Source organism: Candoia aspera, chromosome 3 (genome assembly GCF_035149785.1).
Source record: "Candoia aspera isolate rCanAsp1 chromosome 3, rCanAsp1.hap2, whole genome shotgun sequence".
NCBI classification, from domain to species: domain Eukaryota; kingdom Metazoa; phylum Chordata; class Lepidosauria; order Squamata; family Boidae; genus Candoia; species Candoia aspera.
This window is the reverse complement of record NC_086155.1, coordinates 189,920,341-189,933,974: the sequence shown is the minus strand read 5'-3', so window position 1 is coordinate 189,933,974 and position 13,634 is coordinate 189,920,341. Positions and strand designations below refer to the sequence as shown.

At 38.4% G+C, this 13,634-nt stretch overlaps 1 protein-coding gene across 3 annotated transcripts in view; it reads right to left on the bottom strand.

Annotated features, from left to right (window-relative positions):
• The window catches only part of OXR1 (oxidation resistance 1), a 210,095-nt gene that overhangs the window by 181,499 nt on the left and 14,962 nt on the right, over positions 1-13,634 (bottom strand). The window lies entirely within an intron of this gene.

Genomic DNA, 13,634 nt, shown 5'->3' with positions numbered 1-13,634 from the left:
TGGATTGAACAATGGCAAAATATAAATGATTATGATATTCTCAAATTATCTATTACATCTTTTTCAGGCATAGAACTTCATAATTATTCTGAACTGATTTTATATAAAATTATCAGTTGTTCTGAAATGTAACCCCTTACTTATCCTTTTATTTCCCCTCCCTCTGTCAATTTCAAAGCTGTTTCATGTCTCCTTTTTTAACATTAATGTCCATATATTGCACTGATTAGTCACAGAGAGAACTGTTCTGCAGAACCAAGGTAACTTCTGCCAAATTCTGGACTTCGAAACATTGCTAAATCTGAGTTCAGCTCTAAGTTACTTTCTATTTTTTTCCTTGTTGGACTTCAAGTCACAGCCTCCATCATATTAATTTATAGTCCAGTGGCTCTACCACAAAGATTTCCAGAAGAAACCGAACTAATTTTCACTAAGAATAATAATTTACTTTGACATTATTTCTGCTTTAAAGAAGAATATGTGAGAAATTGCACTTGCTATATAGAACAAGAAAAAGACAAAATGCCTAGTTATACTCAAGAGATTTTTAGATGTGCCCTTTACCTATCAATACCATAAAAACAGAAGTGCATATGGTAACTGAACTGATAGATATTCAGTACTCATCAACATAAGAGGAACTATGGTTACTATTCAGATTCATAAACAAAATTAATTACATGCAGAAATTCAAAACAAAATCAGCCTAGAAAGAAGAAAAGGATGTAAAACTTAGAAGAAACAGGAGGCATTGTGCCTTCTGGTGAAATGTGAATGGCTAGAAAGTTCAAGCCTATGTTGCCAAACTGTCAACTTGGAAACCTTGATTTGGAACCTCAAAATTCTCATAAAATGTCCTGGTTTTCTCAGGCTGGAGTCAGTCAACTAGCAAGGGTTATAAATCCATCAAACAAAGGCATGGTACTAAATACTGTCTAAATTCAAAAACAGCAGAACTTCTGCTGGGTGCTAAACGTCATGGGGAAAGGCAGTATTTTTCATCAAAATTAAGCAAGGATTGAGATTTCCCAGAAGGCATCCCAGAAAAGTTTAAATACAACATGGTTGTTTAAACACCGGAGTGCACTCAGATGGAATCCTAAATACAGAAATCTCTCACTCCCTGGCTATATTCCCATTAGTGTTCCATGGAATGTTCACAGTATCAGCCAGTTATTACTGAAATGATTTTTAAAAATCTGTGCTTATTACAATCATTTTGGCACAGTGACATTGGATTACTCTAGACCAGGGTTTCTCAACCTCAGCAACTTTAAGATGTGTGGACTTCAACTCCCAGCATGCTGGCTGGGGAATTCTGGGAGATGAAGTCCACACATCTTAAAGCTGCTGCTCTAGACAATGCTCTAAGTTGCAAGCTGGGTAAATCACGTCTGAGTACAACAGATCAAGTATGATTCCACCATGAAACTGTTGTCAAGTAGTCCTGTGTATGTCAGATGCTTTTCTCCACCTCCTTCTCAGAAAAGGTAGCATTCTCCTGGGCATGGAAGATCTCCAGTTCAACTACTCAATCACCAAACCAGAACCAGGCTCAGGAAGGGAGGGATGTGATATCACTTCACCAAGATTATAGGCCCTTATTATGGTTCTCTTCTTTATCAGAAGACCTTTCTTCAGCTCAGTGCAGACATCAAACCCTCTTGTGCACACCACTGCATTTGTCACAGGCCATAGTAAACCTGTACATCTATCCCTCTCGATCTGCAATGTTTACCATGTTCTATGATGACTACCATGCTCTTATCTATAGTCCAGGGAATACAGTCAGGAAGGTAATTTCTCCCACTCTCTGGTGAGCCTGGAGCATGTTTAATATTTACAAAGTTGTATACTGCAGGGTCAAAGGTAGGCATCACTGAGGACCACAGTGAGGAAGGAAACGCACTATGGTCTAGCTAAATATCCAATGCAATGTATTTACTTTATATGCCAAGGGGACATTACTGTTGCTTTTTTAAAGGGAGACTAGCATACTTGTCTCACAATGCTATCTCTTTCAGTTAGCTGCTGTTCTTCCCACTGGATGCATATATCAAGTTTCTTCTGAATTTCAGAGAATCTGGCAGCACAGAGAAAGACCATGTAGGCAGCCTAGAGGGGGAAATTATGTTGGTTTCCTGTTAGTGAAAAACTGAAGGGGAAAATGAACCCACTCAGACCAAGAGGAATCAAGTAATATGGGACAATGGGACCCTTGCCCTTCCAATGTTGCTGAATCCAGCACTCTATGTCAGCATGGCCAGTGTTGAGGATTCTTAAGCAATCTTGGAAGGCTGTAGGATTTCCACTTTGCCTTATACATCTGTTGACCTATGTACAGGTAGTCCACACTTAACAATCACAATTGGGGCTGGGATTTAGGTCACTAAGCAATGTGGTGGTTAAGTGAATCTGAAATTTAGGTTGCTAAGAAGGAGGCATGCTCATTCACCATGATACTGTTATTCTTAGGGCAAGGATTTCTATGACATAAAAATGTTGGAAGTATGCAAGCATTTATGACCCTAAAACTGTTTAAATATGACCAATTAAACCAAAAATAGGACTTTTAAAGCAAAAATATGACTTTACAATTTTTCTGAAATTAGCACCCAATTTTTAAAAATCTGTGCTTACACACACACACACAAATTAAAAGGTTTATTCTTCTTCACTTCCAGTGCAGAAGTGCTAGTACTAAAGGAATCAAATGAACATTTTGAGAGTAAAATGGTCATCCCTGGATTAGTTTTCATTAACAGCAGAATTGCATTGGATGACCACGTGCATCTTGAGGTTATCAAACTCAAAACTCCTTCTGTTGTCCACCAGTATGCTCCTGTATCTGGAGAAACTCCTTTCAACATCACAAGAGGTTATAGGAACAAATTTGAAAAAAGCAGACTGATCTGGAGAAAATTCTGGCTCAAAGTCTTCAGATTTTGCTTCGAGTCCATTTAGAACGTTACTTATTTTGCAAAGTGTTGAATAACCCAGATTAGATTGCAGCACTCTTTGCAGTTTATCACTAATTTTTTCAGCCACTTTCCCCTTTGCTTGCTTTAAATCACTCTCAGTTTGTTTTACAATGTTCAGTGCATCACTAAGTTCCATTCCTACAGTTTCAAGGTAGGTGATTGCTCTTGATAATCCACTGAAGTTAGTTCCTATAGATGCTAAGTTTCCAGCCAAGGTTTCAGAAAAGGAAGCTTGCACAATCTTGATGGAGGAAGATTCGCAACAGTCAAATTCTTTAACTATCTGCTGCAAGGAAGCATAATTTGTGAAATAATACATAGCCACAGAGTAGTTTCATAGAATTGTCAAAGAGCATAGCAATAGTGGAATTGTTTACTTTTTGTAGAGTTTCACATGTTAGAAGAAATACTTCACCAGGCTGGTCACATTTCAGACTGCCAGTAATAACACGGGCTACATATCTTCCATTTACATCACTTGTTTCATCTATTGAAACCAGTATCTTATTGTTGTCCACAGCAGATCTTACCTTTTCTAACACATCTTCATAGCAGGCAGAGATGTAATTTTTCCTTACAGTTGATTCATTTGGAATCGGGTGACTGGTGTACTTCTCCAAAAAATGCCCGAGGCTACCACTACCTAATTTCCTTAGGGGAATATTTGAAGTAACCATCATTGTACAGAGATCCTTACAAAATTCTGACTGGGTATTTGATGAACCTGCAGTTGAAGAAGAAGCTCTCTCGAAAAGGAGACGTTGCCTGTTCTCAGTGAAGGTAAATCTTGCTAAACAACTCTTGTGTTTCACAGTGTCACAATGTTGTTGAATATTAAAATGCTTTTGGGCTGACACCTTAACTTCACACGATTTACAAAAAAAAATATCACCATCGCTACTGAAAATCTGTTCCCCAAATTCTTGAACAAGATGCCTTAATTTCACATTTGCTGAACGTCTACTTTTAGGCATGTTGAAATCAGATTGCAGCTCTCATGTGACTCTACCACCTCAAACACACACACACCTGAGTTGGGGAGCAAATAAGAAAAAGAAAACAAAACAGGCAAATTCTCATCTTTTTTTTCAGGCCTGGTCAGGGAAGAAGACTTTGTTCCCTCCTCCCTACCTCTCCCTCTCTCTCTCCCTCTCTCACACACACCCCTCCCTGAGTTGGGGAGCTAATAAGAAAAAAAACAGGCAAATTCTCACTTTCTTTGCTGGCTCCAACTTGCTGGCTTATCAGGAGGTTTGCCAATGACCAAAATGTGACCAAAATATGACGTTTGTTACAAAATTAAACAAAAATATGATGTAACTTAACATAAAATACGACTTTTCAGGCAAAATAAAAAGCATCTAATTCTCACCAGATTACTCTAAAACATGCTTTAACTTACTTATAAATTCAAATAAAGTTTCCAGAAAAATATGACATGTCATAGAAATCCTTGCCCTAGATTCTGCTAATATATATACTAATAAGAATATATTGTATTCAACCAATGCTTGAATATACTTTTCTGCATGCTTGGCATCTTTTTAATCATACATAGGTATGTATTTCCTATGTACAGGAAATCTCCAAATCTAGCCTTGATTTCTGTGGTGGCTGGGAAAATGCCACAATGGAGAAGGCTGTTTAACTGCTAAGTGAAAAATACTACAGTAAGTTGAAGGCACTGATAAATTCAGTGAAACCCAACAAAAGAATGGCTTCCTTCCTATCTTAGTAAGTACAGAACAATATGTCTCTATTTTCTGATGGCACTTCTGTCAATATGTATGTCTGGAACTACCAATCTGCTCATTTTATAAGAGAACCCTTTACTCATCAAGGCTCACACAAAGAATGGTAGTACATATCTTAAAATGTCATTTTATTGAAAAGCTGTCCAACTAACACAATGTAAGTATTGCCATCTTCTTATGAATCTTTCAGATGGTTCTGGCCATAAATAACTTGTGTTCTGCACCCAGGAGATTGCTATATTTATTATTACAAGAAGACTGTCTAACAGCATTAGCCTAAAAAGCATAGGATTAGTTATTCTTTTCCATGAATCGTTATATTCTAATTGCCTTAGTTTCCCTGTAGTTTCAAAAAGCTTAGGCGCATAAATTTATGGAAGAAGATAAATAGCATTAGCTAAATGGTTAAGTAGTTAAGGCAGCAGGCTAGAAACCAGGAGTCTGTGAGTTCTAGTCCCGCCTTAGGCATGAAAGCCGGCTGGGTGACCTTGGGCCAGTCACACTCTCTCAGCCCAACTCACCTCACAGGGTTGTTGTTGTGAGGAAAATAGGAGGAGGAAGGAGTATTTGGTATGTTAGCCACCTTGAGGTATTTATAAAAATAATAAAGGTGGGATAGAAAATAAATAAATAATAAATAAATAAATAAATAAATATACCAGTGATAATTATTTCTTTTCTATAAAACATTATGGGAACTCTATAAGCAGACTTTGAGAATCAACCACATTTTTCACTTGAAGCTCAAGATGAACATACCAGAGCCAGGTTATGCCCTTTCCCTTAAAGGAAGTACACAATGCTGAGATCATTGGCACACCCCTGGATCCCTCTGCAGCTGTGAGGATTCCATCAGTCTACTGTACCCGAGTCAATAAATTTTCTGTAAACTCACTTTCAAATTACTGCTCCAGAAGACATACTTCAAATATAGGTTTTGCAGTGATACCTCTAGAGGTCTATGTGGGCAATTTCCCAGTATGGGCACTCCTGTCTTGCTTAGCCTCTTGAGATTTCCTCACTCTCTCAAGTGCCATGACACTTTGGTGCTCTTACCCCATTCTTCTCAGTCATTCTGAGAGGTAGCTTTTGCTCCCCTGCAGAATGGCCATTTATGCTTTTTTAATTTTAAACACTGAAAAACTTTGACCCTGTTGTGAAGATTCTCAACAGCCAGAGGTGAGAAAGTGGCATGAGTGCAGTTCTGAGAGTTTGAAGGGTGAAAAAATGAATACCTGGAAGTAATTATAGTAAGTTGCAAATTGTGGCCTTGAGAGCCTCCCTCAAAATGGTGTTTCAGTACCTAAGCAGGTGGCAGCTGTGGCTAGGATGCACACCTTTGCACACCTTTGGGTTATGCACCAGTTGCACCCATTCCTGGACTGGGAGCCCCTGCTTACTGTCAGTCATGCCCTCGTAACCTCCCATCTGGACTACTGCAATGTGCCCTACTGTACATGGGGTTGCCCTTGAAGAACACTTGGAAGCTTCAACTGGTGCAGAATGCAGTTGCACGGGTATTAAATGGTGTCAGTTACTCAGCACACGTAACACCACTACTCTGGAAGCTGCACTGGTTGCCAATGAGTTTCCGGGTCCAATTCAAGTTGCTGGTTGTCCTCTTTAAAGCCCTTCATGGCTTGGGTCTGAGTTACTTGAGGGACCATCTCTCTCTCCCCAGTTATTTCTACCCACCCAATCTTTGTCTGGCAGGATGGCCATGCTCTGGGTCCCATCAGCTAAGGAATGATGGTTGGGAGGGCCTAGAAGATGTGCCATTTCTGCTGGAGCATCTGCTCTATGGAAAATTCTCCCTCCTATCCATATCCAAGATAAGATAGCTCCAATCCTGCTGGCCTTTCATAAGGCCCTAAAGACCTGGTTCTATGCCCAGGCCTGCGGCCCCAAGTCCCATCTCCTGATTGTGCTAACAACTGTCAATTGTGACATCTTCTATGCCTGCTGTGTGTTTTAATTTTTGTATTTAAGATGGGAATTGTTTTTAATTTAAGATTGTTTACTGTCCAGAATCACTTGTTGAGATAGACAGCCCTAGAAATAAATAATAATAAATAAAATAAAATAAATAAATATCCCCTCAAAATGTTTTTATTTGTTTTTTATTTTATTTTATTTTATCAAATTTTTAACACCGCCCATCTCCCCCCAACAAGGAGGGACTCTGGGCGGTTTTAGTTATTTCTCCTCATTGTTCCTGCTGTTAAACAATTGTCATCAGAAATCCATGCTGACCTATTACAAATCATCTCAGGCCTGCCAAAATATATCATTCAATCTGTCCCATCGACTTATTTCATATACGGTAATAATATGCCCAACTTTATTGGCAATAAATTCACTAATGGTCATTGCCTAAGAAGTGACAATGAAATTCATTTTCAGAATTTAGATTCATACTGCATAGATAAACTGATAGGAACTAAGATCATCTTTCACTTTTTATTATTAACATGGTTTATTTTATTTCTTATATAGGTATATTTTCTTAGCTTTTGATTGTACTCTTTGAATGGCATGCATTGATGATGCAACTTCATTCTCAATTTCTGGTAATTTATGTTCAGCCTGTTTTGGGTACAGTAATGGACCATGGTTCTCACCACATGTTTGAGCCCAACAGACATACAAGAAATAATTACATATAGTAATATAGAGACTTTGCAACTTGCAATCTTAGGTGCATGAAAGAGTAGAAATATCTGCTATTTTGTATACATTTGGCTTTGTAATTCAAAAGTAGTACATGGAATGAGATTATGTTATTTCTAGTCTTTGTTCTTTAAAGTGGTAATAAGGACAAAGAGTCAACAGTAAAAATTATTTTGGGTTTATAACCTAATGCAACATAACTGATTCTTCTTGTCAACATCAGTCCTAACCATCAATCGATTTTTCAGAATAAGTCTAAAAGTTTTAAAGCAATAGAAAACATAGTGGCTTAGTCATCACCGTAGGGTTTCCGTTCATTTATAATCAGGAGGAATAGACAGATTAGACCAATCTTCTGTAGGAGGAATGTAAATTCAGCTATTCAGATATTTCTCATGTGTGAGAGTATCAGGACAGATCTTGTTACCTCTCTGAAACAGTGGTTTTCTCACAAGGTGTTGTGCTATAACCAATCAGCCCCTAACAGGATCAGGTCACAGTGTAGAATCTGCAGATAATGTCTGAAAACATAGCTGGATGTCCCAATGCCATAACAGCCACCCCAAAAAGATGTGTTCCCAAAGCGCCCTTTGTATGGCCCCAAGAGCAAATTTGACCACTGTTGCTGAAAACGGCTGCCATAATTGCTCAACATCTGTGGCCAGAAACCATGTGGAACACATGACAGTGGTCAGGCAAGCACTACAATAGGCTTAGCAGGGTTTTTAAACCAACACTCTCACAAAGAACAAAACAGCCCTGACCATTTTGCATTATTGTCCTGCCCATAGGAGCCCTTTAGGCTCCCCAAAACTTCAATACAGCCTTCAGACATCAGAAGGGTACTAATCCCTTTGGTAAAATATATTTTTTTCTTTGACTTTTATTTGGGGAGATGTGCAAAGCTGGTTTCCACTTTTCCACCCTATGCCTTTCTGTGTGATGTATCACTCTGTCTATCAGAAAGCAGAGGCCTTGCTTCTCCCCTTTCCATCATGTTAAAACTCAGCTAAGTTAATTTGTATGTTCAGGACTAATAAAATGGCATTCACACAATGCAGAATGCTGTAGCCTTCTCTAATCTGGGGTTTCCAGATGTGCTTAAGTCCCTGAACTTCCATCTCTTATGACTAGATTGATTGAGAATTTGGGGAGCCATATTCCAAAAGACAAGATGAAGACAAACAATTCATTACTAGAAGATGTGGTGATGCTTGTGGTTTTGGTAGCTAAAAAAGAGACAAATTCACAGAAAAGAGGTATAAAGAGCTTCTGGTTTCTTTACTCTTGAGAGATGATCCTAGAAGGCATATGCTCTCCACCATTTCATTGTCCTTACCATCAATTCTAAGGCTGATCACTGAACCTGTTGCCATTAGTTTGGTCTTCTAATTATAGTCCCATGTTTTCATTGTGCTCCTTGACTTTCATTACTAAATAATACACTATGCCATACTGGAGTTGCAGCTAACTGTACGTCCGTACAAATGACATCTAATCCTGTACATATCTTCTAAGGTATGCTTGCTTTAGTTCAGTGGGGCTTATTCCAAGCTAAGTGAGCATAGCGTGGCAGCCCAGAATGACTGCATAATTTATCACTGGCATACGCTTTCCTCCCTTCCATTTTCCTTTGTCATTTTTTAGATTATAAATTCATTTTGTATTCTTGCATGCCTACACATTGTTTTAATGATTAGTGGTGGAGATAATGATATAAACCATGAGCATGATAGGCACAGAACAAGGTATGTTTAAATCTCTCTTTCCCCAAACAATATAGCTAAAATTCCTTAGCCATTGTAGTATGAGGATTTTAAAAATTTATTAAAAAGGCAGTTTTATAACACAATCTACCATGGACATTCCTCTAATTGGTGTTGTTGTCTTGATTCTTTTTAATCACTTTTTTCATCTCTGAGTCTTCCAAAATTCTTTCTCATATTCCAAGCAAAGAATGAAAAATGAAATTCAGGACCAAGGACAGCACCATCAGGAAGGTGACAAAGCTTGGTTAATCATTTAACATCTAAGGTAGTGTTCTTACATTAAAAAAAAGAGAGGTGGGGGGGACCACCGACAATGACTATGTGGTATATTGTGTAATATCTCAATCAAACATTTAAAAAGCCAGAGAGCTCATCATATCATCATGCCAAAGACTGATAAAGTCTTAATCTTTGCCATTACTCACCAGAGTAGAAAGGTGAGATATCAATCAAATAAATAAAATAAATATTCAGCTGACTGTCTGCAGAAGAAAAACATATGTACTTCTGACTGTATTCACATTGCCTTCAATTTAAGTTAGGACCTTTATATTGCAGGATTCCGGCTCACATGGAAGTCAACATGCATGAATGAGCTGGTTAATGACTGTAAAAAAGTACTACTACTGTATGCATAAAGGATTTTCTCCTGTTGACTGTATGCAGGAATTCGATATCATTTCAGTGAGGTTAGCAGAGGAGCAGGATTTAACCAGGACTAATGCCCTTGCCAGGACTAATGCCTTTTTAAACAAGCAATGCGTGGAAGTGGAAGTAGACAATAGAATAGGAAGGACAAGAGACCTCTTCCAGAAAATTAGAAACATCGGAGGTAAATTCCAGGCCAAAATGGGTATGATCAAAAACAAAGATGGCAAGGACCTAACAGAAGAAGAAGAGATCAAGAAAAGGTGGCAAGAATATATGGAAGACCCTGATATTGTTATCCATATAGAAGGATAACAATATCAGGGATAGCTTTGACGGTGTGGTCAGTGAGCTAGAGCCAGACATCCTGAAGAGTGAGGTTGAATGGGCCTTAAGAAGCACTGCTAATAACAAGGCAGCAGGAGACGACAGCATCCCCGCTGAACTGTTCAAAATCTTGCAAGATGATGCTGTCAAGGTAATGCATGCTATATGCCAGCAAATTTGGAAAACACAGGAATGGCCATCAGACTGGAAAAATCAACTTATATCCCCATACCAAAAAAAGGGAAACACTAAAGAATGTTCAAACTATTGAACAGTGGCACTCATTTCACATGCCAGTAAGGTAATGCTCAAGATCCTGCAAGGTAGACTTCAGCAATTCATGGAGCGAGAATTGCCAGATGCACAAGCTGGGTTTAGAAAAGGCAGAGGAACTAGAGACCAAATTGCCAATATCCGCTGGATAATGGAAAAAGCCAGGGAGTTTCAGAAAAACATCTATTTCTGTTTTATTGACTGTTCTAAAGCCTTTGACTGTGTGGACCATAACAAATTGTGCCAAGTTCTTAGCGGTATGGGGATACCAAGTCATCTTGTATGCCTCCTGAAGAATCTGTATAATGACCAAGTAGCAACAGTAAGAACAGACCACAGAACAACGGACTGGTTTAAGATTGGGAAAGGAGTATGGCAGGGCTGTATACTCTCACCCTACCTATTCAACTTGTATGCAGAACACATCATGCAACATGCTGGGCTTGAGGAATCCAAGGCTGGGGTTAAAATCGCTGGAAGAAACATTAACAATCTCAGATATGCAGATGATACCGCTTTGATGGCTGAATGTGAAGAGGAACTGAGGAGCCTTATGATGAAGGTGAAAGAAGAAAGTGCAAAAGCTGGCTTGCAGCTAAACCTCAAAAAAAGCAAGATTATGGCAACCAGCTTGATTGATAACTGGCAAATAGAGGGAGAAAACGTAGAGGCAGTGAAAGACTTTGTATTTCTAGGTGCAAAGATTACTGCAGATGCTGACTGCAGTCAGGAAATCAGAATACGCTTAATCCTTGGGAGAAGAGCAATGACAAATCTCGATAAAATAGTTAAGAGCAGAGACATCACACTGACAACAAAGGTCCGCATAGTTAAAGTAATGGTGTTCCCTGTAGTAACATATGGCTGCGAGAGCTGGACCATAAGGAAGGCTGAGAGAAGGAAGATAGATGCTTTTGAACTGTGGTGTTGGAGGAAAATTCTGAGAGTGCCTTGGACTGCCAGAAGATCAAACCAGTCCATCCTCCAGGAAATAAAGCCAGACTGCTCACTTGAGGGAATGATATTCAAGGCAAAACTGAAATACTTTGGCCATATAATGAGAAGACAGGACACCCTGGAGAAGATGCTGATGCTAGGGAGAGTGTGTCCTGATTACCAGGAAATACACTGAGACAATGACTTGGTCTCTAATATTTATTAGTAGTACTTAACAAGAATCCTAACAAACTGAGGAAGCGTGGGAAAACCCCGCCATATAAACCCCAAAGGTTAAGGCGGTCCCGATCTGTGTCTCTTTGAATGGCTGAACAGTTCCTCAGTGCTACGCATGCGCTTGACAGTCTGGGTGGGAGCCCCCTGCTCTCCATCCTTACTCATGACAGAGTGGAAGGCAAAAGGAAGAGGGGCCGACCAAGGGCAAGATGGATGGATGATATTCTAGAGGTAACGGACCCATCCCCGGGGGTGCTGGGGGTGTTGACGACCGACAGGAAGTTCTGGCGTGGGCTGGTCCATGAAGTCACAAAGAATCAGAAGCGACTAAATGAATAAACAACAACAAAATTGCCCTTGCCAATTTTCTTAATAAAGATCCCAAAAAGCTAATTATTTCAGCTACTATGCAACTGAATATCTGCTACCCATCTCTTCAGTGCATTTCTCAAACAGCTATTTGTCCATGGTTTAAAAGTTCTTTAAAAAGGCAACTGTTGTACAATCTAGTTTGAACCATTTGTCGGAGGGAGGGGTCTATAAATACTTTATTGACTAATTAAATATCTTCTTTCTCACTAGCTCACTTATGTAAGTCACTACAATCATATTAATAGAATAAATAATGTGATGTAGTCACTGAGCACTGTTTGTGAGCTGAAGTTGATGGAGAACAAAGTAGCCTACATTCTTAAAGGAACTGGCAACTGAAAAATAAGGCAACATTGATTTTTTTTCTCTCTGTCAACATTTTCCCCACTCCCTAATGCTCAAACCTCAGTCAAGAAGCAATGTCTACAAACAACATGATAGTGATATTTTTATAAAGAGATTTCCTTCACTGGAATTCAACTGGGCATTATCAAGAAATAATTGTTTGGTATATCTGGAGCAGAATTGGGAGACCGATTGTCTTTCTGCATGCAGTGAGGCATGCATAATTAAAACTTTAATGGAAAGAGGTATTAAAACTAGACACAAAATGCATATGAAATTGTACTTCAGACTCCCAATCAGAAATTCAGACAAAGTGGAAATTCAGACGAAATGTACATTTAATACATCAGCAATTGTTGAAATTTAGAGCATATCTTAATGCCACAAAAAGGCAACATTTGGAAATAATTCCCATTAGGATTATTAAATCTCTGATACAAGCAGTATCCCAATTCCCACTGCAGGATTTATAAAAAGGTCCAATATCAGTATTTCCATAACATCTGTTATACCTCATTAATAGAAAACATTTTTAAAACTTGTTAGATCTCTACAATAAGTAATCAAAGTAGAAAAGAAAGAAACAGTAATTGATAGCCATTACCTAAAATAACAGTGCTAATAAGTATGTTTCAAGAAGCGAATCCATGATCAATTACTTTTATTTCTGTATGATACTACCTCATTGTATCAGATAATTTAATATGTTAGCAAATTATTAATTTTCTTCTTAAATATATTATGATTACAAAATATGTTATACATAATATTTCTTTTTCATAAGGGGGAATTTTTACTGAGAAGACTGGAAACTACAGAGTTCTAAATGTAACTAAAATTACATTTTAGGGTATCCTTTTAAATAATCTGGAAAAGACTTCAAGGTGAAAATGGGAAATACTTAAGAGACAGCATCAAATTTCTTTGGCAACCCATGGCAACTAACTTTACATGGACTTTCAAGCTAAGCAGGATCAGACTTTGATGGAGACCACAAAAAATTCCTTAGATTATAAGCTAAATCAGGAAGGGGGAGGGGGAGAAAAAAGGCAATGACAAATCACTCCTGCAGTGTTGCCAAGAAAGCTTAATGGACGTGTTTACTCCAAGCTTTGCTCAAAGAACACTATACTATACTGTTCAAATAAATTAAACTGTTTATGTCAGGTATAAGCAACCTTTTTTTTGCCAGTTTTAATTTTCAAGTTATCATTTACATCAAGAACGGAATTGTTGAGATTCTCAGAATCCCTATTAGCATACTTTATTTGCTATATTTTCTACTGGAAAACAGTGAGAAATCATGCCGCTGACACAGTTCT